The 27,881-nt window shown below is 42.1% G+C and overlaps 1 protein-coding gene across 2 annotated transcripts in view; it reads left to right on the top strand.

Moving 5' to 3' along the window:
- Window positions 1–671: 671 nt before the first annotated feature.
- The window catches only part of LOC142720063 (histamine H2 receptor-like), a 105,934-nt gene continuing 78,724 nt past the window's right edge, over window positions 672–27,881 (top strand). The window contains exon 1 of one of the 2 annotated variants that reach the window (XM_075848808.1): window positions 672–1,012. The gene's annotated coding sequence lies outside the window, so the exon portion shown is untranslated. Of the gene's footprint in view, window positions 1,068–27,881 lie in introns of both variants that reach the window. The other variant, XM_075848807.1, reaches the window with a different exon arrangement.

Below are 27,881 nucleotides of genomic sequence, written 5' to 3'. Positions count from 1 at the left end.
ATATATATATATATATATATATATATATATATATATATATATATATTATCGACTTTCTATCTGATATACATTATTTGCTTCCTCTCTGATATATATTATCTGCTGTGCATTTTCTGCTTCCTTTGTACTGTGCATTATCTGCTTCCTCTCTGATATACATTATCAGCTTCCTATCTGATATACAGTATTTGCTTCCTATCTGCTATGCGTTGTCTGTTTCCTTTGTGCTGTGCATTATTTGTTTCCTCTCTGTTATACATTATCTGCTTCTTATCTAATGTACATTATCTGTTTCCTATCTGATATACATTATTTGCTTCCTATCTGGTACACATTCTTCTGTTTCCTATCTGCTATGCATTGTCTACTTCCTATCTGCTATGCATTATCTGTTTCCTCCCTGATATACATTATCTGCTTCCTATCTGGTATATATTATCTGCTTCCTCCCTGATATACATTATCTGCTTCCTATCTGGTATATATTATCTGCTTCCTCTCTGATATACATTATCTGCTTCCTATCTGGTATATATTATCTGCTTCCTCTCTGATATACATTATCTGCTGGTAATATTATGTAATATGCAGATGCGCCCTCTTGTGGCAATGTGTGGTATTGCTCCTCTGTGTGTTCCTGGATAAAATGATATTCTGTGGTTCTGCTCTCATGATGTTACTACACATTCTGCTGTAGAGTGGGCAGATTTTTTACCTATTTTATATTCACCATCTGCTACCACAACCAGCAGGGTGGCATCTTACCTAACTCCAGCCATCTCTATTACACTCTGCCTTCTCATTCACCCTGCATGTCAAAAGGATTGTCAGTGTCAGCTCCCTGCTGATTCAGCTCTGCACATATTTATCAATGGACTGGAAGTCAAAGAGCTACAGCTGGCACAGCTCAATGTGTGGAAGAGTCACCCTGGCAGCCTGTCTGGAGTTGGTCTTTCTGCTTCTGGCATCATGAATGGATGACCTGATGATAGGATCCTGAAGAAGGCTGCAGGTAATGATGAGAGCTCTGCCACTGCTTCACCTTGTTTACTTTCAGGCTATTCCAAGTAAGTAACAGATGGTATCTATATGCTGAATATGCCCTTGAATTGTGTCACTGTGCAGCACATAGCAGTCTGAGTTAAATAAACGCAGTGGATTTACCTGCAGTCCTATGTAAAAACACAAATAACACATCTTATCATTGCAAATCACAAACTCAGCTCTGCTACATAGGTGTATATTAGACCTAATTATGCATAATCCATTTCAGTTTATTGCTGGTAAACTTAGATATTGTCAAGATTGTAAACCAGCTTGGTTTTATATGAATATTTACATGTGTATCCTTCTGTATATTACTATATATTAGTGGCCACACTCTCCCTCTCTCTAGATGCAGCAGAGCTTTATTTGGAGCTGCATTGACTCTCTGAATTAATGTAATTGAATAGGGTGACCAGCAGTCCTATGTAAATATATTTTGTATTGTAATATGAGGATGGGTACAGTGTTTTGGGCAGAATAATATTGATGTAATGAGAATGTCTATGTATGTACTGTCTGTGTATATTATTATTAATAGAATAATAATAATAATAATAATAATAATAATAATATAACAATATAATAGCTCAGCTCTGCTTCATCTGTATGTTGTTTTGATGTACACTGTGTAGGCGAGATAACAGATAAGTTTCTGCCAGAGAAGTCTGGCAGCATTTCATTTCTCTCTCCCATTGAATAAAACATGCACGCTCAGCCATAAAGGGGTGCACCAACCTGAAGACATTTAAGGACTATCCAGAAGAGCAGATGAACACATGGGCGCCCAGCTCTGCCCCAGTTTCTTCTCTTATTTTTATCCGACACCAGCCGCCTAGTATTGTATATAAGGGGTAACGGGATCTTGTTCTACTTATAGGTGGGGATCCCACCATAAATGTCTTTGGTCATAGTGCACCTTAACAGGAGACCTGGACTTAACAATACCACTATCTCTGCACTTTATACCTCTATCAGATGTATACCTAGAATATTAGCCAAAAACTATCTGTTTATTGTATACTTTTATCAGTGTAATAAGAATATATATATAATGGGAGTCACAACCATCTCTGTCTATATATAAAGTTAATAATATATGATGCAAGCCAACAATCATCTCTGTGTTGTATGCTTGTAATAGAGTAATAAAGGCAGTTATATAGAATTAAATGCAGTACGTATCTCTGCTTTGTATACTTGTAATAAAGGTAATTATATAGAAGCCAGTATGTATCTCTGCATTGTATACTTGTAATAAAGGCAGCTATATAGAAGCCAGTATGTATCTCTGCATTGTATACTTGTAATAAAAGCAATTATATAGAAGCCAGTATGTATCTCTGCATTGTATACTTGTAATAAAAGCAATTATATAGAAGACAGTAGGTATCTCTGCATTGTATACTTGTAATAAAGGCAGCTATATAGAAGACAGTAGGTATCTGCTTTGTAAACTTGTAATAAAGGCAGTTATATAGAAGACAGTAGGTATCTCTGCTTTGTATACTTGTAATAAAGGCAGCTATATAGAAGCCAATATGTATCTCTGCATTATATACTTGTAATAAAGGCAGCTATATAGAAGACAGTAGGTATCTGCTTTGTAAACTTGTAATAAAGGCAGTTATATAGAAGACAGTAGGTATCTCTGCTTTGTATACTTGTAATAAAGGCAGCTATATAGAAGCCAATATGTATCTCTGCATTGTATACTTGTAATAAAAGCAATTATATAGAAGACAGTAGGTATCTGCTTTGTAAACTTGTAATAAAGACAGTTATATAGAAGACAGTAGGTATCTCGGCATTATATACTTGTAATAAAGGCAGCTATATAGAAGACAGTAGGTATCTGCTTTGTAAACTTGTAATAAAGGCCGTTATATAGAAGACAGTAGGTATCTCTGCTTTGTATACTTGTTAAAAAGGGCGTTATATAGAAGACAGTAGGTATCTGCTTTGTATACTTGTAATAAAGGCCGTTATATAGAAGACAGTAGGTATCTCTGCTTTGTATACTTGTAATAAAGGCAGCTATATAGAAGCCAATATGTATCTCTGCATTATATACTTGTAATAAAGGCAGCTATATAGAAGACAGTAGGTATCTGCTTTGTAAACTTGTAATAAAGGCAGTTATATAGAAGACAGTAGGTATCTCTGCTTTGTATACTTGTAATAAAGGCAGCTATATAGAAGCCAATATGTATCTCTGCATTGTATACTTGTAATAAAAGCAATTATATAGAAGACAGTAGGTATCTGCTTTGTAAACTTGTAATAAAGGCAGTTATATAGAAGACAGTAGGTATCTCGGCATTATATACTTGTAATAAAGGCAGCTATATAGAAGACAGTAGGTATCTGCTTTGTAAACTTGTAATAAAGGCCGTTATATAGAAGACAGTAGGTATCTCTGCTTTGTATACTTGTTAAAAAGGGCGTTATATAGAAGACAGTAGGTATCTGCTTTGTATACTTGTAATAAAGGCCGTTATATAGAAGACAGTAGGTATCTCTGCTTTGTATACTTGTAATAAAGGCCGTTATATAGAAGACAGTAGGTATCTCTGCTTTGTATACTTGTAATAAAGGCCGTTATATAGAAGACAGTAGGTATCTCTGCTTTGTATACTTGTAATAAAGGCCGTTATATAGAAGACAGTAGGTATCTCTGCTTTGTATACTTGTAATAAAGGCCGTTATATAGAAGACAGTAGGTATCTCTGCTTTGTATACTTGTAATAAAGGCCGTTATATAGAAGACAGTAGGTATCTCTGACTTGTGTTATGAAGGTAGTTATATAGTGTGGACAACATTAGCCAAATAAAGAATAGAGAACAAAAAGGAATGCAGTCCAGCATCCATCTCTGCATTGTATACTTGTATCTGTGTAATGTGTTCCAAGGAATGTGAGCCACCAATCATCTTTTCATTATAAACTCATATCTTTGTGATAATGGCAGATATATAATATGTGACTTTCTCTGCATGCCATGCTTGTGTTGGTGTAATAAAGGCCCTCATATAAAATGGAACTCAGCGACCACATCTGCATTGTATACTTGTATTAATGTATGGAGTCGTGTAAAAGCAACAGTTTTATAGAAAGCAAACACAAAGCCATCTCTGCATTGTAAACTTGTATTTATGTAATAAAGCAGGTATACAGAGTGACAGCCATGAATCATCTCTCTATTGTATTCTTGTGTCCACATAATATAGGCAGGTATAAGGAATGGCAGCTATTAATCAGCTCTGCATTGTATACCTGTATTCATATGATAAAGCAGGTACATAGAGCGACAGCCACCAATCATCTCTCTATTGTATGCCTGTGTCATGTAATAAAGTCAGGCATAAGGAATGGCAGCTACCAATCAGCTCAGCATTTTATGTGTGCGTCTTTATAATAATTGCAAGCCAGCAGCTATCCCTGCATTGTATACGTGTATCCATGTAATAAAAGCAAGTATCTAGAATGAGAGCTACCAATCATCTCTGCATTGTATATTATATCAATTGTGTCCATTTAATACAGGCAGCTAAATAGAATGGCAGCCAATAATCATCTATGCATTGTATGTTTGTATCCATGTAATAAAGGCTAGTATATAGATTTGCAGCCACCAATCAAATCTGCATTGTATACTTGCGCCTATGTAATATTGGCACTTATATAGAATGCAATAAAGCTGCCTTCTCTGCATTGTATATTTGTATCTATAAGGCCAGGTATACAGAATGGAAACCAGCAGCTATCTCTGCATTGTATACTTGTTTCATTGAATGCAAGCAAACATTATCTCTGCATTGTATACTTGTACCTATGTAATACATCAGTTACAAGGAATGGAACCAATTATATCTGTATTGTAAACACATACCTTTGTAATAATGGTAGATATATATAATGCAAGCCAGTGTGCATTTCTGCTTTATATACTTGTATGTAATGAAAGCAGGTGTATATAGAATGGCAGCTATCAATCAGCTCTATATTGTATACTTGCACTTATGTAACAATGGCAGTTTTATAGAATGCTATATAGCAGCCAAGTAGCCATCTTTACATTGTATACTTGTACTTAGGTAATAAGACCAAGAAAATAAATGCAAGCCAGCAGTCATCTCCGCATTGTATACTTGTAAAGACAGTTCCGTAGAATGAAAGGCGGCCACCATCTTTGTGTTGTGCTCTTGTATGTGTGTAGTATTGGCAGTTGTACGTTCTATACTGCAAAATCAATAGTCACTGACTGACAGGATAAAAGTATCACAGTGAAGGCGACGACATAAGCCCTGTATACAAATCATTATCCGGTCAGCCACATGCGCTGTCATTTTTCTAAAAGAGATTTATTTTATGGCACATTAGACAATATCAAAAACATTTCAGATAGATGTTATCTTGTTACATAGAAGTCATATATTGCAGAAGATATACATGGCACATCGATACGTAAGCAGAAAGAAAATGACATACATCGAGTAACTACATGGCCATTAAAGGATTGGGAACGAGAACAAATTCACATAACTTTCTTAATCAATGGGGGGGGGGGGCATGGAACAGGAATGAAGGAAAGTAAGGGAGGTCAGGTCAGGGAGGGAGTAGGTCCTGGTGTTTTTATTCAGCTAATACCAATGTCGCTGGAGATAACAAGAAGTACAAAGCAGATTATGGATAATATATAAACATCTAGAGTGAGACCACCCCATTAGAATGCTGAGTACCCCGGACCTTCCACGGTCGCCTTATTCGAAGAAAGTTTTGCCTAGTTAACAGTTCCCAATGCGCTATTTCCTCCAACCGCTCCAATTCCGATACTTTGGCTTCCCAATGAAGCATTTGTGGAGGTTCCGTGGATCTCCATAAGGCCGGTATTAGTCATTTAGCGGCTATAATTAGCAAGGTGGGAAGGCAATGCTTCTTAGGGGTAAAATCGGGAGTTGGTTTCCACAATAAAATGAACTCTGGCGTTAGTTGCAAATTCATAGAGCCGATGTGATTAATTTTATTCTCAATTTGTTGCCAAAAAGGCACAATAAGGGGACAGTCCCACCAAATATGTAAATAAGTACCCCGTGAAGCATTGCATCTCCAATTGCGTCTCATACCACCTAGTTAAGAGTTTGTAAGAGCTTTCCTGTATTCTAGTACACCTAGAAAAACCCAACGCATTAGACAATATAAATCTAATTTCGGGTTCTATCAATGAGATGTGGAGGTCGGTCGACCACTTCTCCATATAGGCTGGTGTCGGAGGGCAGATCAGAGAAATTAAGTTGCTATAGGAGGTAGATAGCATCTTGCGAAGAAGAACAGGACTAGAAATTATCTTATCTAGCCAATTCCGAGGAGAAGTCTGAGTAGGCAGGGAGCAAAGAAGAGCGTCACAACTCTTCATAAAGGTGTGTTTAAAGAGGAAATCCCGAGATTTCACCCCTAATTTATCAAAGGCCATGGAAACGCTTCTCTGAGGGTTGCCAGTTAGTAAGGAGGAGACTTTGATGTGATGTGGGATATCCCAGGGCTCAGATGGAAGTGCAGAGTTCTGATGTACAAAGCAAGGGACTAAACACAAAGGCATATTGAGCAGGTTCAATTTAGCATGAATGTCTAGCCACACCAGGATAGTACCCTTCAAAAGAATACTAGAGAAGTGATCAAGGTGTGAACTTTTAGCGAGACTCCACAGGACCCTTTGTTCCCATCCAAGCATTAAAGTATGTTCTATCTCCGTATATAGAGTAGACTGAGAGGGATGTTGCAACAAGACCCATCTGTCCATGTGGTTAGCAATATAATACGTATGGATGTCAGATAATCCCATGCCCCCCATCTTAACAGAATTAATCAATTGTACGTGTCTATGTCTGGGTCTTTTCTTGTTCCAAAGGAAGTTCGAAAAAATTCTTCTCACTGATAGGAAGAACGATTTAGGTAGCCAGATTGGTAGCGTCTGGAGCAGGTACAAGATTTTGGGTACTATAAAAGTCTGTAGTAAATTTTTCCGACCCATCCAAGACATAAACGGAAGCTTCAAGGAATCTAATTGGCGTTTAATAGCTGCTACCATCGGAACATAATTGAGTGTATACAACAGTGAGGGGCAAGTTGGAATAGTAATACCTAAATACGAGATCGATGTGGAAAGCCATCTAAACTGAGAATTACCAGCCACCGTAGGTACCATCTGCCTAGGCACTGAGACATTGAGAATCTCGGATTTGCTATAACTAATTTTAAAATTGGACATGGCACCAAATTCTGTGAAAGCTTGTGTTATGTTCCGAAGAGAGACAGGCGGCTCAGTCACCAATAGCAACAGATCATCTGCAAACGCAGTGGTTTTATGTGTGAATTGGCCTATCTTTAGCCCAGTTATACCATCATCTTGGCGGATCCTCTGAATCAAGGTCTCCATCACCATCACAAAGAGCGAAGGCGACAAAGGGCATCCTTGCCTAGTACCATTTGAGATTTGGAAGGATTCCGACAATATGCCATTTACTCTAACCTTAGCGCTTGGGTGATCATAAAGTGTCAATATAGCTTGTGTAAATTCAATAGGGATTTTGACAAAGTAGCAACCATATACTGCCAACTCACCCGATCAAAGGCCTTCTCGGCATCTGTACTAAGAAGTACCAATGGTGTACGGGTTGAGCGAGCGTGTTGAACTAACCGAACTACTCTTGTTGTGTTATCCTTTCCCTGGCGACCTCCAACAAATCCTGTTTGTTCCGGGCCTATAAGCTTGGGCAACAGCTTGCCTAATCTAGACGCTAAATCCTTCTCCCACCACTTAAGATCTGTATTTAACAATGAGATAGGTCTATAGCTACTACAGAGCCCGGGGTCCTTGCCTTCCTTCGGCAAGACGGTGATATGTGCCTCCAGAGACTGGCGAGTCAAATTGGCACCCCCCAACAGAGAATTACACAAGGACGTGAAATGGGGCAACAAAACACTGCTAAATTTCTTATAGTACTGAATCGTGTAACCATCTGGGCCAGGACTTTTCCCCGATGGGATGGTCTTAAGAACTTTATGAAGCTCCTCCGTGGTAAAGGGTTCAGTAAGCGAGAGTTGATCTTCCTGAGTAAGTTGAGGCAAACTAAGTTTATCTAGAAACGCCTTCGTACCCTCCATCAAGGTAACCGGTAAGGTAGCCTCGCCGCTAAGATTATATAGTCCATGGTAAAAATGATTGAATGCCTGTGCTATATCCTTCGAATCAGTAGCTCTAACACCAGAAGATGCCAGAATCTCAGATACAAAGGACTTCTCATGTTGTTGTTTAAACAATGCAGCCATAATTTTGTTGCCCCTTTCCCCATGTGCATAGTGTTTAAATTTAGTGTAATGAAACGTCTTAGCAGTTTTGATATTCAGAACATTTTTAACCTCCTCCCTCAGATCCACAAGCTCAATCTGAACTGCGGCAGCTTTCGTACGCTTATGTATAGACTCAAGAGAAGATATTCTCGAGAACAGATCATTTAGTCTCGCCGACCTTTGTTTTTTAATATGTGTGCAAAGCGATATGAGCTCACCCCGTAGTACCACCTTATGTGCTTCCCATCTAATAGTGTCAGATATGTGTGGTGAGGAATTTTGCTAAAAATAACTCTGAATATTGTCTTGTATGACAGAGGAGTGTTTAGGATCACTCAAAACAGTATTGTTTAACCTCCACAGCCTATCTCCCCTCGGAACACTATTGAGCTTAAGAGATACAAACACTGGTGCATGATCAGAAAGGAGAAGGCCACCAATCCCTGCTGATAGGACCATTGGGAGAAAACTATCTGACAACAAAACATAGTCCAGTCTAGTATAGACATTATGTGCGACAGAGTAATAAGAGAAATCCCTAGTGTTCGGTTATAGAAGTCTCCACGCATCAATAACCTGCAAATCCTTAAGCACCCTGTGAAGTCTCGCCACAGCCCTATGGGACACCCGAACCTTGCCAGTGGAATCAATAATGGGATTGAGTGGAATGTTAAAGTCTCCCCCTATTATTCTGATACCTTCTGCAAATAACTTGAAATTCTCTAAGGTATGAACAATCCACGATACTTGATCAGCATTAGGCGCATATAAGTTGGCTATAGAAAATAGATCCGTACCAATGTGAGCTTTGATGAAAAGATATCGACTCTCAGGGTCTTTCTGTGCCAACGGCAGTTTAAAAGGTATATTTTTGCGTATCAATATACTCACTCCTCTACTAGCAGTAGAATGAGTACAATGAATGGCATTGGAGAAGACAGCCCTTGACAATTCCGGTGTTTTATTATGTTTGTAGTGCGGCTCCTGAAGAAGGGCTATAGAAGTGTTATCTTTTTTCAATTGTTGGGCAATCTGATATCGTTTACGTGGAGTATTCAGGCCTCTAACATTGTACGATGTTATCTTAATATCAGACATGGCAGAAGATAATATATATCAGCAAATATGTTACTATTGCACCCAGAACACCAGAGGGAGGGAAGGAATATAATACAGGAAAGAAATACATCAGAGTACAAAAGGAAAGGTGAGCTCCCAGATAATCCCATATGAGAATTTTCACAGAACTGGCGATATCGGCAAAAAGAATGATATTCACTGCACCAATATGATACGAGAGCAGAGACAGGGGGGAGTTAACTGTTAACAACAGTTGTGTAGTTGGCATAAACCACATGCCAGCCAAAACCCAAGTAATAACAATATAAAGCAATAAGAACGCCCAAAGTGACAACAATAAAGTCGTATCTTAAAGCATACACCATGTCTTGATCAAATCCAACGATTGCGACTCACTCCTACTCACGCATCCGATACGGAAGAAATAACGTCATCCGACAACCAGAAGACTGGATACACGTGAAAACAGTCCCCTTAGCATTTTCAAGAGTAGTCAAGTCTCTATCGATCCAGATCTCAGCGTCGGTCTTTTATTCTTTGACGACTTTAGTTTCCCCGCAACTATCCACGGAGAAGGCTCCAGCAAGGGAGGCAGTTTCAGCTCCGGAGGTACCATCATCGACGGCGAAATTTCCATAGGCTGGAGACCCAGGACTTCTCATGCGTGGGCCAGATCATCGTGTTTCCTGATAGTAATTTGGCGGCCATCCTTCTGTATCGCTAAGCAAAACGGAAACAGCCAGCGAAATGGAGTTTTGGTGGAACACAGCACCTCAAGGAGTGGCCGGAAGACTTTCCGCTTCTGCAAAGTGGAGGACGGAATATCTTGATAAAGGTAGATCGTTGTTCCTTCAAATTCAATGGTGTCTTTCATCCCTGCTGCTTTAAGAATCTAAGCAGTGTCAGTGTAGCTCAGGAGACCACATATAATGTCACGGGGGGATCATTAGGTCGAGGCTTCGGACGTAGTGCTCTATGGATGCGTTCAATCTCAATCGTGTCATGGCTGCTCACGCCCAAAACTGAAGAAAAAATGTCATGAGCAAGTTTACCCAAAGTCTCATGTGCATATGACTCAGGCACACCTCGCAGTCTAATGTTCTTCCTCCTACTCCTGTTTTCCTGATCCTCTGTCCTCAGGAATATTTCATTTAGTTGGTCTTGTTGGGAGTGCAGAGTGCTTCTCACTGTATCATGATAAACTCTCATGTCTGCCTGCACAGATTCCAGCGTCTCCACTCGTGTGCCTATCTGGCGTAAGTCAGTGCTAATATCAGAGAGTTCCTTGGTAATAGGAGTAAGAGTTTATATAGAATCCGTTTCATGAACCCCCGTGACACCGGTGCTGTGTCATAAGTATCCCCTGTCTCAGATTGCTCACCTCCACTATCATCCTCCGAATCGTCATCCCGGCTCTGAGAAGCAGCATGGGCGGGCGCCATCTTGGCGGACCCTCATGCCGTTTGTGAAGAAATTTCTCCATATCTGCATGTGCTCTTCCCGGTTTAGGAGTGCCAGTCTGTTCTTTAAGTTTATCCTTTGCTGGTTTGACCATGATCTAGGTTTGTGGGCAAGTGTAGCTAGGGTTTTGGCTGGTATCAGTGAGGAGCTCTAGTCTCAAGCTGCCATCACGCTGCACGGCTACGCTACGCCCCCCTCCACTAGTGTATGTCCAGATCGTATTCAGTGTTTTGTTGGGAGGAGGAAGGTTTATTCAGATCTTACGAGCAAGCAGCCTCATTTCACATAAGAGTAAATGCACAGGCCTCTAAGGCTGGGTTCACATGACCATGTTACGTCCGTAATGTACGGAACGTATTTCGGCCGGAAGACCCGGACCGAACACACTGCAGAGGGCCGGGCTCCTAGCATCATAGTTATATACGACGCTAGGAGTCCCTGCCTCTGCGTGGAACTACTGTCCCGTACTGTAATCATGATTACAGTATGGGACAGTTGTCCTGCAGCGAGGCAGGGACTCCTAGCATCGTACATCACTATGATGTATGATAGATGCGAGTCCCAGCTCTGATTCCACCACATCAATAAAAAGTTACTATAGTAACTCGGGCCGCGGGCCCCTGTTACTATAGTAACTGACAGTACTTACCTTCCTGGTTCCTGAGCGCAGCGGAGGTCCTGACGTCACAGCGTTGTGTGCAGCGCATGACGTCACAACGCTATGCGCCGCGCACAACATCGTGATCCCGGATAGAGTCCGGACAGAACTTCCGTCGCGGCTGAAGAGGAGGGTAAGATTAATATCCCTGTCTGCTGAAGCTGATTGGCGGGCTCCGACTTTTGGAAGCCGGCCAATCAGCTGTTTTGAAGGGGCCGCAGCACTCGTACGAGAGCTGCTTCCCCTTCATTCCAGTCACTTGCTCACACTGTGAATCCGTGTCTTATATCTAATCCTATCATGTGTGATACTGTCTGCTGAGCCAATGTATTTTATCCTATCATGTGTGATACTGTCTGCTGGGCCACTTATCTAATCCTATCATGTGGTATTATTACACATGTATCAGTTGTATTGTACAGCCTCAGAATTTTGCCTTTGTTCCAGTCTCTGGAAATACGCCACATTATACAATACAATATTTGGGACTCAGCGTAAAGCAATTATATTGGAAATTACTCTGACTACATTATAGCTATTATTTTTTCTGGGTAATACAATGGAAGAGCGATGGACACAAATCACTTTCACAGATTCATTCCTTTCCAAGTAGATTCTGTGAACCTGTTTATAGTGAAATGTAACATCTGCAGCTATTATTATAAATGTTTCCCAAAAATTTCCTTTTTTCCTTTTGTAGCATGAAATTATGGCACCTGCTTCATGGAATTCATGTCCTGCCTGGGAATCCTGCACATTATGAAAAGTAAACTGCAGTGCCAATGGCAGCGTAGATAATCGCTGTACATAACGCTACAATACACATTGTGGCAATCCACCAATAAAAGCTGAAAATGAGTCACATGGGGCTGTAAACAGCCAAGAAATAAAAACAAAATGAGGTAAAGGTGAAGCAAAAACATTCCCCGGTATGACACGTTCACCGCATATGTCTCCACTGAAACTCATCTTATTAGAAATCTCTAAATATAATAAAACTCTAAAACTTTGCGTGTCTGTACATTGTAAATATTTGCGAAAAAAATAATTGGGGGGGATGAAGGATAAGAGATAGATATGCAAATTTAACCCCTTCCCTCTTTGGCCACTTTTGACCTTCCTGACAGCCTAATTTTTCAAATCTGACATGTTTCACTTTATGTGGTAATAACTTCAGAATGCTTTTACCTATCCAAGCGATTCTGAGATTGTTTTCTCGTGACACATTGGACTTTATGTTACTGGCAAAATTTGCTCGATACGTTCAGTATTTATTTGTGAAAAACACCAAAACTTTAGCATTTTTCTCAATTTAAATGTATCTGCTTGTAAGACAGGCAGTTATACCACACAAAATTGTTGCTAATTAACATCCCCCATATGTCTACTTTAGATTGGCATCGTTTTTTGAACATCCTTTTATTTTTCTAGGACGTTACAAGGCTTAGAACTTTAGCAGCAATTTCTCACATTTTCAAGAAAATTTCAAAAGGCTAATTTTACAGGGGCCAGTTCAGTTGTGAAGCAGATTTTATGGCCTTATATATTATAAACCCCCAATAAGTCACCCCATTTTAAAAACGTCACCCCTCAAATTATTCAAAACAGCATTTAGAAAGTTTCTTAACCCTTTAGACATTTTACAGGTATTAAAGCAATGTAGAGGTGAAATTTACAAATTTCATATTTTTTTGCAGAAATAAATTTTTAATCCATTTTCTCTGTAACACAGAAAATTTTACCAGAGAGATGTAACTCAATATTTATTGCCCAGTTTCTGCAGTTTTAGGAAATATCCCACATGTGGCCCTAGTGTGTTTATGGACTGAAGCACCGGCCTCAGAAGCAAAGGAGCACCTAGTGGATTTTGGGGCCTTATTTTTATTAGAATATAGTTTAGGCACCATGTCAGGTTTGAAGGGCTCTTGCGGTGCCAAAACAGTGGAAATCCCCCAAATGTAACCTAATTCGGGAAACTACACACCTCAAGGAAATTATCTAGGGGTATAGTGAGCATTTTGACCCCGCAGGTTTTTTACAGAAATTATAGGAAGTAGGCCGTGAAAATTAAAATCTACATTTTTTTCAAAGAAAATGCAGATTTAGGCGGGATTCAAACGACCGGGTCGTTCCCGAGCCCGAGTGTCGGCCGGTAAAATCGGCCATTTTGCCCGGCCGGTTTGCATTAGTTTTGCATCCGTGCCGGGCCGGGCAGATCCGGACAGTGACATCAGCGGCAACTCCTGAAGGGGAATCCCCATGTGTTCGGGGATTCCGCTTCAGGAGTTTCCCCTGATGTCACTGCCCAGATATGGACAGAGACATCAAGCACTCTGTCCAGGAGCGGAATCCCCGAAAACACGGGGATTCCGCTCCTTCAAGGAGCTAAAGTGCGGCTAGCACATAGCAGAGCGGGGAGATACCTCCCCGCTCTGCTATAGTGGCGTCGCTACAGTAGTAGCAGCCGCAGCAACAGCAGCTGCTAGCGGCGCCATCGAAGGTGTCGCCGGGCCAGGGTGCTTTTAAAACAAGCAGGGGAAGGGAGCCAGCGCAGCGCTCCCTTCCACCTGCTGTACACCCCGGCCCTGCCACACAGTGTACAGCGATGCCATTCGTCCGAATGGCATCAACTCCTCCTCCTCACATGCACTCTGCGCTGTGAGGAGGAGGAGATAGAGCGCAAGCGCCGGGAAACCCGGCCATCACTCGGAACACATTCCGGTGAAGGCCGTGTAATACCCGGCCCCATAGACTTCTATGGGAGCCGGGCGGCCGGGTACCCGGGCGAAGATAGAGCATGTCCTATTTTTTGACGGCCGGATTTCCCGGCCGTCAAAAAATCGGTCGTGTGAATAGCCCCATTAGGGGTCTATTATTCCTAATGCAGCCGGGTGCCGGCCGATTTATGAACGGCCGGCACCCGGCCAGGGAAACCCTGCCGTGTGAATGAGGCCTTAGCTAATTTTTTCTCATTTCCACAAAGAATAAAGGAGAAAAAGCACCACAAAATTTGTAAAGTAATTATTCCCGAGTAAAACAATACCCCACATGTGGTCATATATGGCTGTTTGGACACGGCAGAGCTTAGAAGGGAAAGAGCGCTATTTGGCTTTTTGAGATCACATTTAGCAGGAATGGTTTGCAGAGGTCATGTCACATTTGCAAAGCCCCTGAGGGGACAAAACACTGAAAATGCCCAAAAAGTGACTCCATTTAGGAAACTACACCCCTTGAGGAAATCAACTAGGGGTGTAGTGAGCATTTTGACCCCACAGGTGTTTCATAGAATTTATTAGAATTAGGTAGTGAAAATAAAACAATCCTTTTTCTTCAATAAGATGTAGCTTTAGCTCAGAATTTTTCATTTTCTCAACAAATAAAGGAAAAAAAGAACCCCAACATTTGTAAAGCAATTTCTCCAGAGTACGGCAATACCCCATATGTGGTCATAAACTGCTGTTTGGGCACACGGCAGGGCTCAGAAGGGAAGGAGCGCCATTTGGCTTTTGGAGTGCAGATTTTGCTGGATTGGTTTCTGGGCGCCTGTGGGACCAAAACAGTGGAAACCCCCCAGAAGTGACAACATTTTGAAAACTACACCCTTCAAGGTTGAGCATGTTAACCCCGCAGGTGTTTTGTAGAAATTAGTGTGCACTCGATGTTGCAGAGTGAAAATTGTATTTTTTTCATAGATATGCCATTATGTGGTGCCCAGCTTGTGCCACCATAACAAGACAGCTCTCTAATTATTGTGCGGTGTTTCCTTGTTTTAGAATCACCCTACATGTGACCCTAATCTTTTGCCTGGACATTCGACCAGGCTCAGGAGTGAGAGAGTACCATGTAAAATTGAAGCCCAATTTGGCGATTTACAAAGTATTGGTTCACAATTGCAGAGGCTCAGATGTGAAATAATAAAAAAAAAAACCCTGAGAAGTGTCCCCATTTTGGAAACTACACCCCTCAAGGCATTTATTAAGGGGTGTAGTGAGCATTTTCACCCCACAGGTCTTCTCAATAAATTATTGAGCTGCGGATGGTGCAAATTAAAAATTTATATTTTTCCCTATATATTCTATTTCAGTGGTAAATATGTCATGCCCAGCTTGTGCCACTGGAGACACACACCCCAAAAATTGTTAAAAGAGTTCTGCCGGGTATGGCGGTGCCATATATGTGGAAGGAAACTGCTGTTTGGGCACGCTGTAGGGTTCAGATGGGAAGGGAGCGCCATTTGGCTTTTGGAGGGCGGATTTTGCTTGGTAGTAGCAGTATTGTTTGATTATCGTTGGTATTTCCGTTTATAATGTGGGGGTACATGTAAGCCGGGAGGAGTATATAAGGGGCATAGTCAGGTGTTATAATAATGGGGAAAAAAACTATAAAATAATCCATAGATGTGTGTTACGCTGTGAAGCAATCCTTTCTGCACAGGCCGGTATCGCACTGATAAATGTCCTTTCTTATCCCCCTTTTGGTCCACACTCCGCACCTTTGCAGTTTGGGGAATTTTGCTGGGAAAGTGTTGTCCTGGTATAATACGGGCACCGTCGCTTCTAGCAGATATGTTTGGGCCCCCCCCCTTCCTGGTTCCCTAACTTTAGGGCCCCGATAAATCGCCTCTTGAAACAGAAAAAATTTTCCCCTCGGGCACAACTGCATATTTTTTATTTCCTGACTGTTGGAGCCTTAACTAATTTTATTTTTTCATAGACGTAGTGGTATGAGGGCTGGTTTGTTGCGGGACGAGCTGTAGTTATTATTGGTACCATTTTGGGGTACATGCGACTATTTGATCACTTGTTATCCTATTTTTTGGGAGGCCAGGTAAACAAAAAACTCGCATAGTTTTTTTAGTTTTTTTTTATACAGCGTTCACCATGCGTTATAAATTACATGTTAACTTAATTCTGCGAGTCAGTACGATTCCAGCGATACCTAAGTTATAGTAATTTTTTATGTTTTACATCTTTTTGCACAATAAAATAACTTTTTTAAAAAGAATGTATTTTTTCTGTCGCCATGTTGTGAGCACCATAACTTTTAATTTTTTAGTTGGCGGAGCCATATGAGGGCTTGTTTTTTGCGAGACGAGCTATAGTTTTTATAGGTACCATTTTTGGATACGTTCGACTTTTTGATCACTTTTTATTCCAATATTTGTAGGGCAAAGTGACCAAAAAACAGAAATTCTGGTATAGTTTTTTACGGGCTTCACCGCGTGCAATAAATAATATAATATTTTTATAGCTCAGGCCGTTACGGTCGCGGCGACACCAAATATGTATGGTTTATTTATTTTTTTCAATGGTAAAGGACTTGATAAGGGAAAAGGGCGATTGTGATTTATTTTACTACTTGAAACTTTTATTATATTTTCAAACTTCTTTTTTTTTTTTTCACTTTTTTTTTTCACTTTTTTTCAAGTCCCACTAGGGGACTTGAAGATCCAACTGTCTGTTTTTTTTTTTCTAATACATGGCACTTCCTACGTAGTGCAATGTATTAGATCTGTCAGTGACTGTCAGTCACTGACAGCAAGCCGATTAGGCTTCGCCTCCCGGTGGGGCATGATCGGCTTCCGTAATGGCAGAGCAGGAGGCCATTGGGTCTCCTGTTGCCATAGCAGCAGTCTCCAGTCTTGATTGCCTGTCAGGGCTGGCGATCTGCTCGCAACCGCTAAGATGCAGCGATCGCTTTCGATCACTGCATCTATGGGGTTAATGGCAGGGATCGGAGATAGCTCTGGTTCCTGATATTATAGGTGGATGTCAGCTGTAAGATACAGCTGACATCCACCGCTGATGACGCCGGCTCAGCTCCTGAGGTGGCGTCATCTTGCCGGCGGCTACGGAAGCCATTCAGGCTCCGCCGACGGTTGGGTCTGGAACGGCTTCCATGCTAGGCATACCGGGAGGCCAGTATTAGGCCTTCGGTTGCCATTGCAGCCACCGGAACCCAGGCAATTTTATTGCCAGGGTTCCGATGAGCTGCAAACACCTTAAATGCAGCGATCGCGTTTGAGCGCTGCATTTAAGGGGTTAATGGCGTGGATCTAAGCTAATTTTGGTCCCCGCCATTACAGCCAGATGTCAGCTGTAAGATACCGCTGATATCCAGCGATGATGGCACATGCATTTGGCGTATGGATACGGCCAGGGCCGGCCTTAGGTTGGATGGCGCCCTGTGCGGGATTCTCTATTGCTGCCCCCCAAAAAGCAAAAAAACGTAACCACATACACACACACATATATATATATATATATATATATATATATACACACGCACATACCGGAACATATATACTATACATACATAGAGGCACATATTTAGACATACAGGCAAATATTCATACATATACATATACACACAAACACACACGAGGCATGTACACATAATGGGTCTTATACACTGCATTCCAAATTATTATGCAGATGTTATTTTTCGCTGATTTTCCTAAATAGTTGATGCAAATGACAGTCAGTATAATCTTCACGCCGTCAACCGTTGGAGTATAATGCAAATTTTATTGAACAAATCTCCTAATGATAACAGATTACAAGTAAAAAACTCAAAATGCTTCACATTATTATGCACAACAGAGATCAAAACATTGTAAAGGTTGTAAAGAGAACTAAAATGGTAATTTGTTGAATTTGCAGCATCAGGAGGTCATATTTACAGAAATCAAAAGCTCTGTCAATCAAAAAAAACTTAACAGGCCAAGTTACATGTTAACATAGGACCCCTTCTCTGATATCACCTTCACAATTCTTGCATCCATTGAATTTGTGAGTATTTGGACAGTTTCTGCTTGGATATCTTTGCAGGATGTCAGAATAGCCTCCCAGAGCTTCTGTTTTGATGTGAACTGCCTCCCACCCTGGTGGCCATTCACCAACCATCCACTACTCCATCCATCTGGACCATCCAGGGTTGCACGGCACTCATCAGTAAACAACACGGTTTGAAAATTAGTCTTCATGTATTTCTGAACCCACTGCAACCGTTTCGGCTTGTGAGCATTGTTTAGGGGTGGCCGAATAATAGCTTTATGCACACTTGCAAACCTCTGGAGGATCCTACACCTTGAGGTTCGCGGGACTGCAAAGGCACCAGCGGCTTCAAATACCTATTTGCTGCTTTGCAATGGCATTTTAGCAGCTGCTCTCCTAATCCTATTAATTTGTTTGGCCGAAACCTTCCTCATTATGCCTTTATCTGAACGAACCCCTCTGTGCTCTGAATCAGCCACAAATCTTTTCACAGTACGATGATCACGCTTAAGTTTTCTTGAAATATCCAATGTTTTCATACCTTGTCCAAGGTATTGCACTATTTTCGGCAGCAGAGAGATCCTTTTTCTTTCCCATATTTCTTGAAACCTGTGGCTGCTTAATAATGTGGAACGTCCTTCTTAAGTAGTTTTCCTTTGATTGGGCACACCTGGCAAACTAATTATCACAGGTGTCTGAGATTGATAACAATGATCCAAAGAGCCCTAAGACACAATATCATCCATCAGTTTCATTGAAAAACTAATAATGAAATGTTTATGACACTTAATCCAATGTGCATAATAATTTGGAACACGGTGTACAAATACATATAGGTAAATATATGGACATACAGGCCCAAATATACCCACGCAGGCACATATATACACAGAACAGAAAGTTACCTGCAGTCCTATGTAACACCACAGATAACACAGTGATATCTCTCTGAGTACAGATAATGTAGTAGATGTTACCTGCAGTCCTATGTAACACCACAGATAACACAGTGATAACTCTCGGATTACAGATAATGTATTAGTGTTACCTGCAGTCCTATGTAACACCACAGATAACACAGTGATAACTCAGAGTACAGATAATGTAGTAGATGTTACCTGCAGTCCTATGTAAAACCACAGATAACACAGTGATAACTCCGAGTACAGATAATGTCGTAGATGTTACCTGCAGTCCTATGTAACACCACATATAACACATTGATAACTCTCTGAGTACAGATAATGTAGTAGATGTTACCTGCAGTCCTATGTAACACCACAGATAACACAGTGATAACTCTCGGATTACAGATAATGTAGTAGTGTTACCTGCAGTCCTATGTAACACCACAGATAACACAGTGATAACTCTCTGATTACAGATAATGTAGTAGATGTTACCTACAGGCCTATGTAACACCACAGATAACACAGTGATAACTCTCGGAGTACAGATAATGTAGTAGATGTTACCTGCAGTCCTATGTAACACCACAGATAACACAGTGATAACTCCCTGAGTACAGATAATGTAGTAGATGTTACCTGCAGTCCTATGTAACACCACAGATAACACACAGTGGCACATGCAATATTGTTGGAATGCACATCCGCCATACATACACGGATAGTGTTAAGAGGTTAAAGGGATTGTCCGGGTTTAAACTTTTTATGTTGCAGCAAGAGAGGAGGGCTTCAAATAAAAAAGCAGCCCATACATACCAGGGCCGGCGTCAGCACCCGGCGAACCCACGCGAGTGCCGGGTCCCACTTCCCTTGGGGGGCCCACTCATCCGCCGGGTGCTGACGCTGCCGTCGTCACGGCATCACTGTCCATATATGGACAGTGATGTCAGGAGCAGAGCAGGAGTCCTGGGGCAGGAGTGCCAGTAGTGCTCTGCCCGGAACTATGGCTCTGGGGCTGCCTCGGAAAACACTGTCCATATATGCACACTGATGTGAGGGGCGGCTCCTGAAGCGGAATCCCCACCCAGAGTGTCGGCAATGCTCTGGCTGGGAATTCCACTCCTAGAGGGAACCCCAAAGGTGCAACTACCTGGGAGGGGGGCTGTGTGGAACTACCAGGGAGGGGGCTGTGTGCCACTACCAGGGAGGTGGGGGCTGTGTGGCACCACTGGGAGGGGTGCTGTGTGGCACTACCTAGGAGGAGGGCTGTGTGGCACTATCTACTGAGGGTGCTAAACTTATGGGGGTACAAAATGGGGGCCTAACGTCTATATGGGGGCACAAAGTGACATTTTCTGCCATTTTACTGCCGCCGTGAGTTCCCCCACAAAGGGGCCTACTAAGTCTTGTGTCGCCCAAGGGCCCACATAAACCTGGAGCCGGCCCTGATACTTACCGCTCTCCTCCCAGACGTTCCTGCGCTGGGGGCTTCTGTCATCTCTGTTCTGTGTGTACACAGAGTGACTGCAGCGGTGACATCACGTCGACAGTACATCACCACCGCAGCTAATTACTGGTCTCAGCTGAACACCGCTGAGGCTATTAATAGGCTGCAGCGATGGTGTACGGTCAACATGATGTCACCGCTATATACAAACAGAGAACAGATCTGACAGAAGCCCCCAGCGCAGGAACGTCTGGGAGGAGAGAGGTAAGTATGTTATTTTTTTTATTTTAACTCTTCCTGCTGCTTCAACAAAATGTTTAATTTGTATTCCGGACAACCACTTCAAAGGCTATGCACACCTTTGAATTTTTTTTTTTTGTTTTGTTTTTTTTAAAATAATCTGTGTGTTTTGTGCAACTTTCTGGTCAAACAACTGTCTATAATATCTATGCAAAGTTCTTAGTACAAGAGTACCTGTAAGAGTCCAGACAGCTGCAGAGGCCTTGGCACGAATGGAACTTGACTTGGCAGATGACGGAAGACATGGCGGAGGATATCAGACGTGGTATATACAGCAGGCGTGGCAGGTGACACCAGACGTGATGCATTACACCAAACGTGGCTCTGACTTTTCAATGAGTACCATATAAATTATATTTTAGGTGAAGCTCCTCAATCTGGATAGTTTTCTTGGAATATCGCCTGTTATGTTGCCGTTGGTGAGGTTGACTTCATCTTAGGTTGGTTTCATGTTTTCCATGGTTGAGGGTGAACCAGTGTAAGCATGAAAATCACCAGTGAAATGACAAACAATGCATACACAACGGAATATCTCCTATATAAAAATAAAAAAAAACATTTCAAAAAGTAGAACTGCATACAACATTGGAATAATCATCGGCTGATTGTTGCCCTGTTACACATAGCAATGATGCGGAATGAGCGCTCTGTGAATGCTCATTTGCCTGATTATATGCCTGTGTAAAAGGGCCCTAAGGCTGACATATGAAGTCTTAATAAATCTGGCCCACAGTATGCAGTTCTACTTTTTGGAATTTTTTGCATATAGTAGATATTCAGTTTTCTATTATTTTTGCATCTTTTCAGACCTCCTCTGCTGTGTGGTAGGTAGATGGGCATTCATATTCTGGCTTACGTTTGTTGAGGAAGTGATGGCTCAAAATATATTAGACTGAAATTTTAGATGAGTGTTCCAATAGACACTCACTCTGCGAATTTATCCAGATCCAGATCATAGGTAATATCGATATATATTGGAGAGAAGTAAGAGACACAGACATTGCTTGTATGCTCAAAAATACTCCTCTGAGGTTTTCCAATAATATATTTCAAAAGTGGAATAGGCTTGATTTCAGCCAATAATTGTGATTCAGCCAATAGCATACAATGAGAATATTTCATATTCAGCCAATCACAAACATACAATACATTTCAAATGTAATATTATAATTTCATTACATGCTTACATCAGGCTGCACCTGCACATGTTGTCCTCTAAAATGGAGAAGGTGTGGGAGTTATTACGAATATGTATGTGAATAATGAAATAGAGACAATTAATAAGGAATGTGATAACTTCATGTCTGGGCGTTCAGCCAGACCGCTAACTGCTTACTTATCAAGGTTACAAAAAGAACATTCAGAGATTATATATATTTATGAAATAGGGGGGGGGGTCATTGCAGATGGAATAGAAATTGCATCTCTGCATGATCCGGCACTCTGCTTGATAATTCATAATCTAATTTGATACATAGAGTATAAGCAAATGGACCATCCACCACACCTTTTCACCCCATAAGTGTTATCAGTCTTACAGTTTCTTAAGGTCCTTTAAGACAACAGAGAGCATAGTACTCATTAAAACCTATAAAGTTATTATTGCAAAAAACATCAGAGCATCCAGGATTATCTAAAATGATGGATTTGTCTTATTTTGACATTTCTACAATGCTAATAAGAAGAAGTCATGATGCAGAAATATATGTGACTTATGTATTACACATCAACTCCCATAATCTTCTATAAATGGTATCCATGAAATAAAATGTCGAGATAACATGACAGTTCTTCACACATTACAATAGATGAGTGGAATATAATTAGAAGTAAATCTCTTTCCCCGTGTGATCAACCTGACTTATCTTGCAGGAGATGTATTGCTTCAGGTGAACTACAACGTGACTTTGTTATGGGGGACATTAAAACCCCTTTTCATCTATTTCTTCATAATCTCTTGTATGGATGCCCCTTGGGGTGCACTGAGAGGGTTGTGTATAGAAAATCGGGCAGACAATGTCATGCCATAGATTTATATAAGAAAATGTCCCACACGTGAGTACCATATGTACTGACGGATTGTCGGAGTTATTATTACACTGGGATGAGAGGAAGATGCAGGCAACAAAGGGCCCCAACAATGTATGGGGCCCTCACTCTCCAACTGCTAGTCTGATGAGAGCGAGATACTTGTCATAGAGAACCTTCCTCTTGGTTGTCCCGCACTGGTGTATCAGTCCGCCAGGGGTAAGGGAAAATCCGCAGCAGAATACAGTAGCAGCAGAGTGGATGAGATTTGAACAAATATCCACACGGTGTGTACATGCTGAGCGGAAAAAAATGCTCTGAAATTGACCTGTGGTGCAGTCTTTTAATCCACAGCCTCAATTGTATTTGCGTAATCGCTGTTTATTTGTTGCAGATTTTCTCCATTGAATTCAATGGGGATGTAAAACCTGTAACAAATAGCAGATGTTGCATTTTTTGCAGCGGAAAAGCAATGAATTGCAACTCAGAAAAAAAATCTTATACTTACCCAGAAATCTGTGTTTTTTCATCCAGGCTAGCCTCCTGGGATGATGTTTCATCCAATGTGACCTCTGCAGCCAATCACAGGCCACAGTTGTCACATGGAATGAAACGTCATCCCAGGGCTGCAGAACGTCAGGACGTCGGAGGGAAGGATCGCCATGGTAAGCATCCATATTTTTTTTTTCAGTGCAGGATTTGGTTCCGTTTTTCCGGAATTCCCTGCGGCGACCAGGGCGGATACATAATTGGTACGGTTGGAAAAAGTCCATCACGATCAGCCAAGATACTATATGTGCTTTTACAGCATGTGCAGCGTATCCGCCCTGTGTGAACATACCCTAATTATAATCCATGGGAATCATTGGCATAGTCCCTAGAATGCAATCTAAAATATGAAGCTTATGGAGAGGTGGACTTCAGCTCAGGTTGACCTCATGTTCCTTCCCCCAGGGCGGTGAACGTGTCCAGAACAGGCCCTTGCATGCAATTTAGAGGACAGTGTTGATATGTTAGCAAGTTCTGCAATTTTCTAATTCCATAGTTTCAATATCTCTACTTGTAGTCATTGAATGGAAACCTTTCCTGGTCATTTCATGCTCACACATATGCAGGGTTCTTTACAGTTACAGTACAGTTATCAGAATTCTTTCTTTTTTATGAGCTGAGCACCTCTATGTTCATTGGACAGTTTTCTATCCACTAGAAGAAAACAATCAGGGTTCCCATTCCCTGACGAAGCCATAGGCGTGCGTCGAAGCGTGTTTTTTTGTACATCCTCCATTCCCTCCTAGGACGTTCCCATCGTGGCCAATAGTATGTTGTCAGTCTTCATTATATTCATAGGTTTCTGAAATTTATTTCTTTACTTTTGCATAGCTCAGGGACCATCTATCCGGTGAACTATGTGTTAAAAGTCAAGTTAAAGATGGCTACATCTGTACTATTTCTGTCCAGATAGGTTATAACTGGTATTATCTGGTACATATGCATATACACATACCTCCCAACTTTCAAGTATCACAAAGAGGGACAATTTTTTTTCTTTTAAGCCACGCCTGCACTCCTACACAGTATAATGCCCTCTAGCTGCCACCATAAAGTATAATGTCCCCATAGCTGCCACCATACAGTATAATGCCCCATAGATGCACCCATACAGTATAATGCCAACACAAATGGCCCCATACAGTATAAAGCCCACACATATTCTCCCATGATGTATAATACCCATACAGATTTCCCCACATGCAGTATAATGGCCAAACAAATTTCCCCATAAAGCATAACACCCCCATAGCTGCCCCCATACAGTATACTGCCCCTTTAGCTGCCCCTAGTTCCAGTGCCCTTGTAGATAGTGACACAGTGCCCATGTAGGTAGTGCCACAGTATATTGCCCTCTTGCTGACACCATACAGTATAATGCCCCCATACAGTATAAGGCCAACACAAATACCCCCATACAGTATAATGCCCACATAGATTCTCCCATGCTGTATAATGCCCACACAGAGGCCCCCATGCAGTATAATGCCCAAACAAATTCCCCCATACAACATAATGCCCCATAGCTGCCCCATGCAGCATAATGCCCCTATAGCGGCCCCATACAGTAAAATGCCCATACAGATGCCCCCATACAGTATAATGCCCCCATAGCTGCCCCATACAGTATAGTGCCCCATAACTGCCCCATACAGTATAAAGCCCCATAGCTGCCCCATACAGTATAAAGCCCCCCTACAGCATAATGCCTCAATAGCCTCCCCGTACAGTATAATGACCCCATAGCTGCTTCATACAGTATAATGCCCCCTAGCTGCCCTTATACAGTATAATACCCCCAAAGCTGCCCCTAGTGCCAGTGCCCATATATAAAGTGCCAGTGCCCTCTCGATAGTGCCACAGTGCCCATGTAGCTAGTGCCCCTATATAGTGCCACAGTTTCCATGTTGATAGTGCCACCCCCCTGTAGATAGTGCTACCCCCACCCTGTTGACAGCGCCATTGAGACTCCCTCTAGAAGCGGAATCCCCAGCCAGAGCATAGGCTGGGGATTCCGCTCCTAGAGGGAAGCCCTGATGTTACTGTCCATATATGGACAGTGACATCAGTGGATACTCCTTGAGCGAATCCCCGTTGCCGACTCTGGCCGGGGATTCACCTCCAGGAGGAGCCACTGACGTCAATGTCCAGATCATCTTCAACGGGGATTCCGCTCAAGGAGTTGCCACTAATTCTGAAGCAGGAAACTATCAGCTCCCTGCTTCAGAATTAGTTCAGAGCGGAGGGAGCTCCTCCTGCTCGCTGAAGACTCCGCGTCATCGTTGCCAACTTCCACTTCAGAAATTTCTGGACAACTGAGCTAAAAATCACGGACAGACCAAAAGTTTTACGGACACATTACAAAATCAAGAGTAAGGCCCCATGCACACGACCGTAGATTTCGTCCGTAATTATGGACCCATTAATTTCTATGGCCGTAGAAACCTTCTGTAAAAAATAAGACATGTCCTATTTTTTTATTTTATGGGCCATGGTCCTATACTTTATAATGGGAACACGGTCCGAAAATGCGGATGACTGTCCACAGACGTCCGTGGCCGGCCGTGCCCGTAATCACAGATTGTGATTACGGGCACGGTCGTGTGCTTGGTGCCTCAGTGATAATTAAGAGCATAACTAACACCTTTTATGAGTGATCACACGAGTGGGATAGTAAGAAGAAGAGTACGGGCACAACTGAAGTTGAATTTAAAAACGATTAAAGTAAAGGCCTGTTCACATCAGCATTGGCTTTCCGTTCCGAGGTCCGTCGAAGGTTTCCGTCGGGTGAACCCCGCAACGGAAAGTCAAACTGAAATCACAGCTTACATTTCAGTAGACTGCGCTATTGATTCCGTCGGAAAAAACGGAAACCTGCCGGAATGGTGACGAACGGAAACCATTAGCAATGTTTCCGTCACCATTGATATCAATGGTGACTGAAACGGAAGCTGTGGTTTCAGTTTGACTTTCCGTTGCAGGGTTCACCCGACGGAAACCTCCGATGGAACCCCGGAACGGAAAACCAACGCTGATGTGAACAGGCCCTAAGGCTTCTTTCCCACTAGCGTTTCTATACATTTACCTCTCTTCCGTCAGAGGAAGAGAAGATCGATACGTTAAACGGAAAGCAACGCTTCCATTAGAATTACCATTGCTTTCAATGGTAATTCTTTTGTATTAGTTGCTTTCCGTTTGTCTCCGTTCGCTAAGTTTCCATTTTTTTTAAAGGAAACAAAAGTGCAGTCTGCAAAACTTTTATTTCCGTTCAAAAGAACAGAAACCTAGCGAACGGAGACAAACGGAAAGCAACTGATTCAAAAGAATTACCATTGAAAGCAATGGTAATTCTAATGGAAGCGTTGCTTTCCGTTTAACGTATCGATCCTCTCTTCCTCTGACGGAAGAGAGGTAAACGTATATTAATGCTAGTGTGAACTTAGCCTAATACAACTAAGATATTAAGAATATTTAAAAAAAAACTTCATGGGCTTTGAACTAGCAACCTTCCTAATGTAAGACAGTCAAGCTAACCACTACGCTATAGAATCTGTAAAAATCAAGACCTTTGAAACAGTAGTAGTTGAGGGTTCATTCAATAACGACAGGCACTATCAGTTTATCCTGTCTGCTTCGTATGGGTGGTAAGTGGTCAGAGACTCACAGTCAGACTGGCTGCCACATGCAGTGTGCACTGGAAGTGACTGGGAGACTCACCAGTCACAGCCCCGCTTGTAGCTTTCCCACGATAATTAAGCACAGGAAAGTTACAAGCGCGGCTGTGACTAGTGAGTCGGACACTCAATCCACCCGCACCCCCCCATGCCTGGTCTCTGGACATGAGGTCAGGACCAGGTGACTCACACGTTACCGGTCCCGGCACCGACCCAATGACTGTCTGTGTGTCTCTGACTGAGTTCACCCCAGTCAGAGACAGTTTGTAACCCTGCTCCCCGGAAACAACGCTACTTTAAGCACTGTGCTCGGGGAGGCCATTGACAGTACTGTCCATTTATGGACAGTGACGTCAGTGGCTAATCCTTGAGCGGAATCCCCATTGCCAACTCTGGCCGGGGATTCCACTCATAAATGGACAGTACCGTCAAGGGCTTCCCCGAGCACAGCGCTCAAAGTAGCACTGTGCCCGGGTAGCCCTCGGCGAGCGGAGGAGCTCCCTCTGCTCCTCCGCTATGAACCAATTCTGAAGCAGGGAGCTGATGGTTCCCTGCTTCAGAATTATTTTGACAGCGGGACATACCCCCGGCCGCCCAGGACGGCGGG

Source organism: Rhinoderma darwinii, chromosome 1 (assembly GCF_050947455.1).
Source record: "Rhinoderma darwinii isolate aRhiDar2 chromosome 1, aRhiDar2.hap1, whole genome shotgun sequence".
Taxonomy (NCBI): domain Eukaryota; kingdom Metazoa; phylum Chordata; class Amphibia; order Anura; family Rhinodermatidae; genus Rhinoderma; species Rhinoderma darwinii.
Note: the sequence above shows the minus strand (reverse complement) of the source record. Positions and strands in the feature narration are given on the sequence as shown.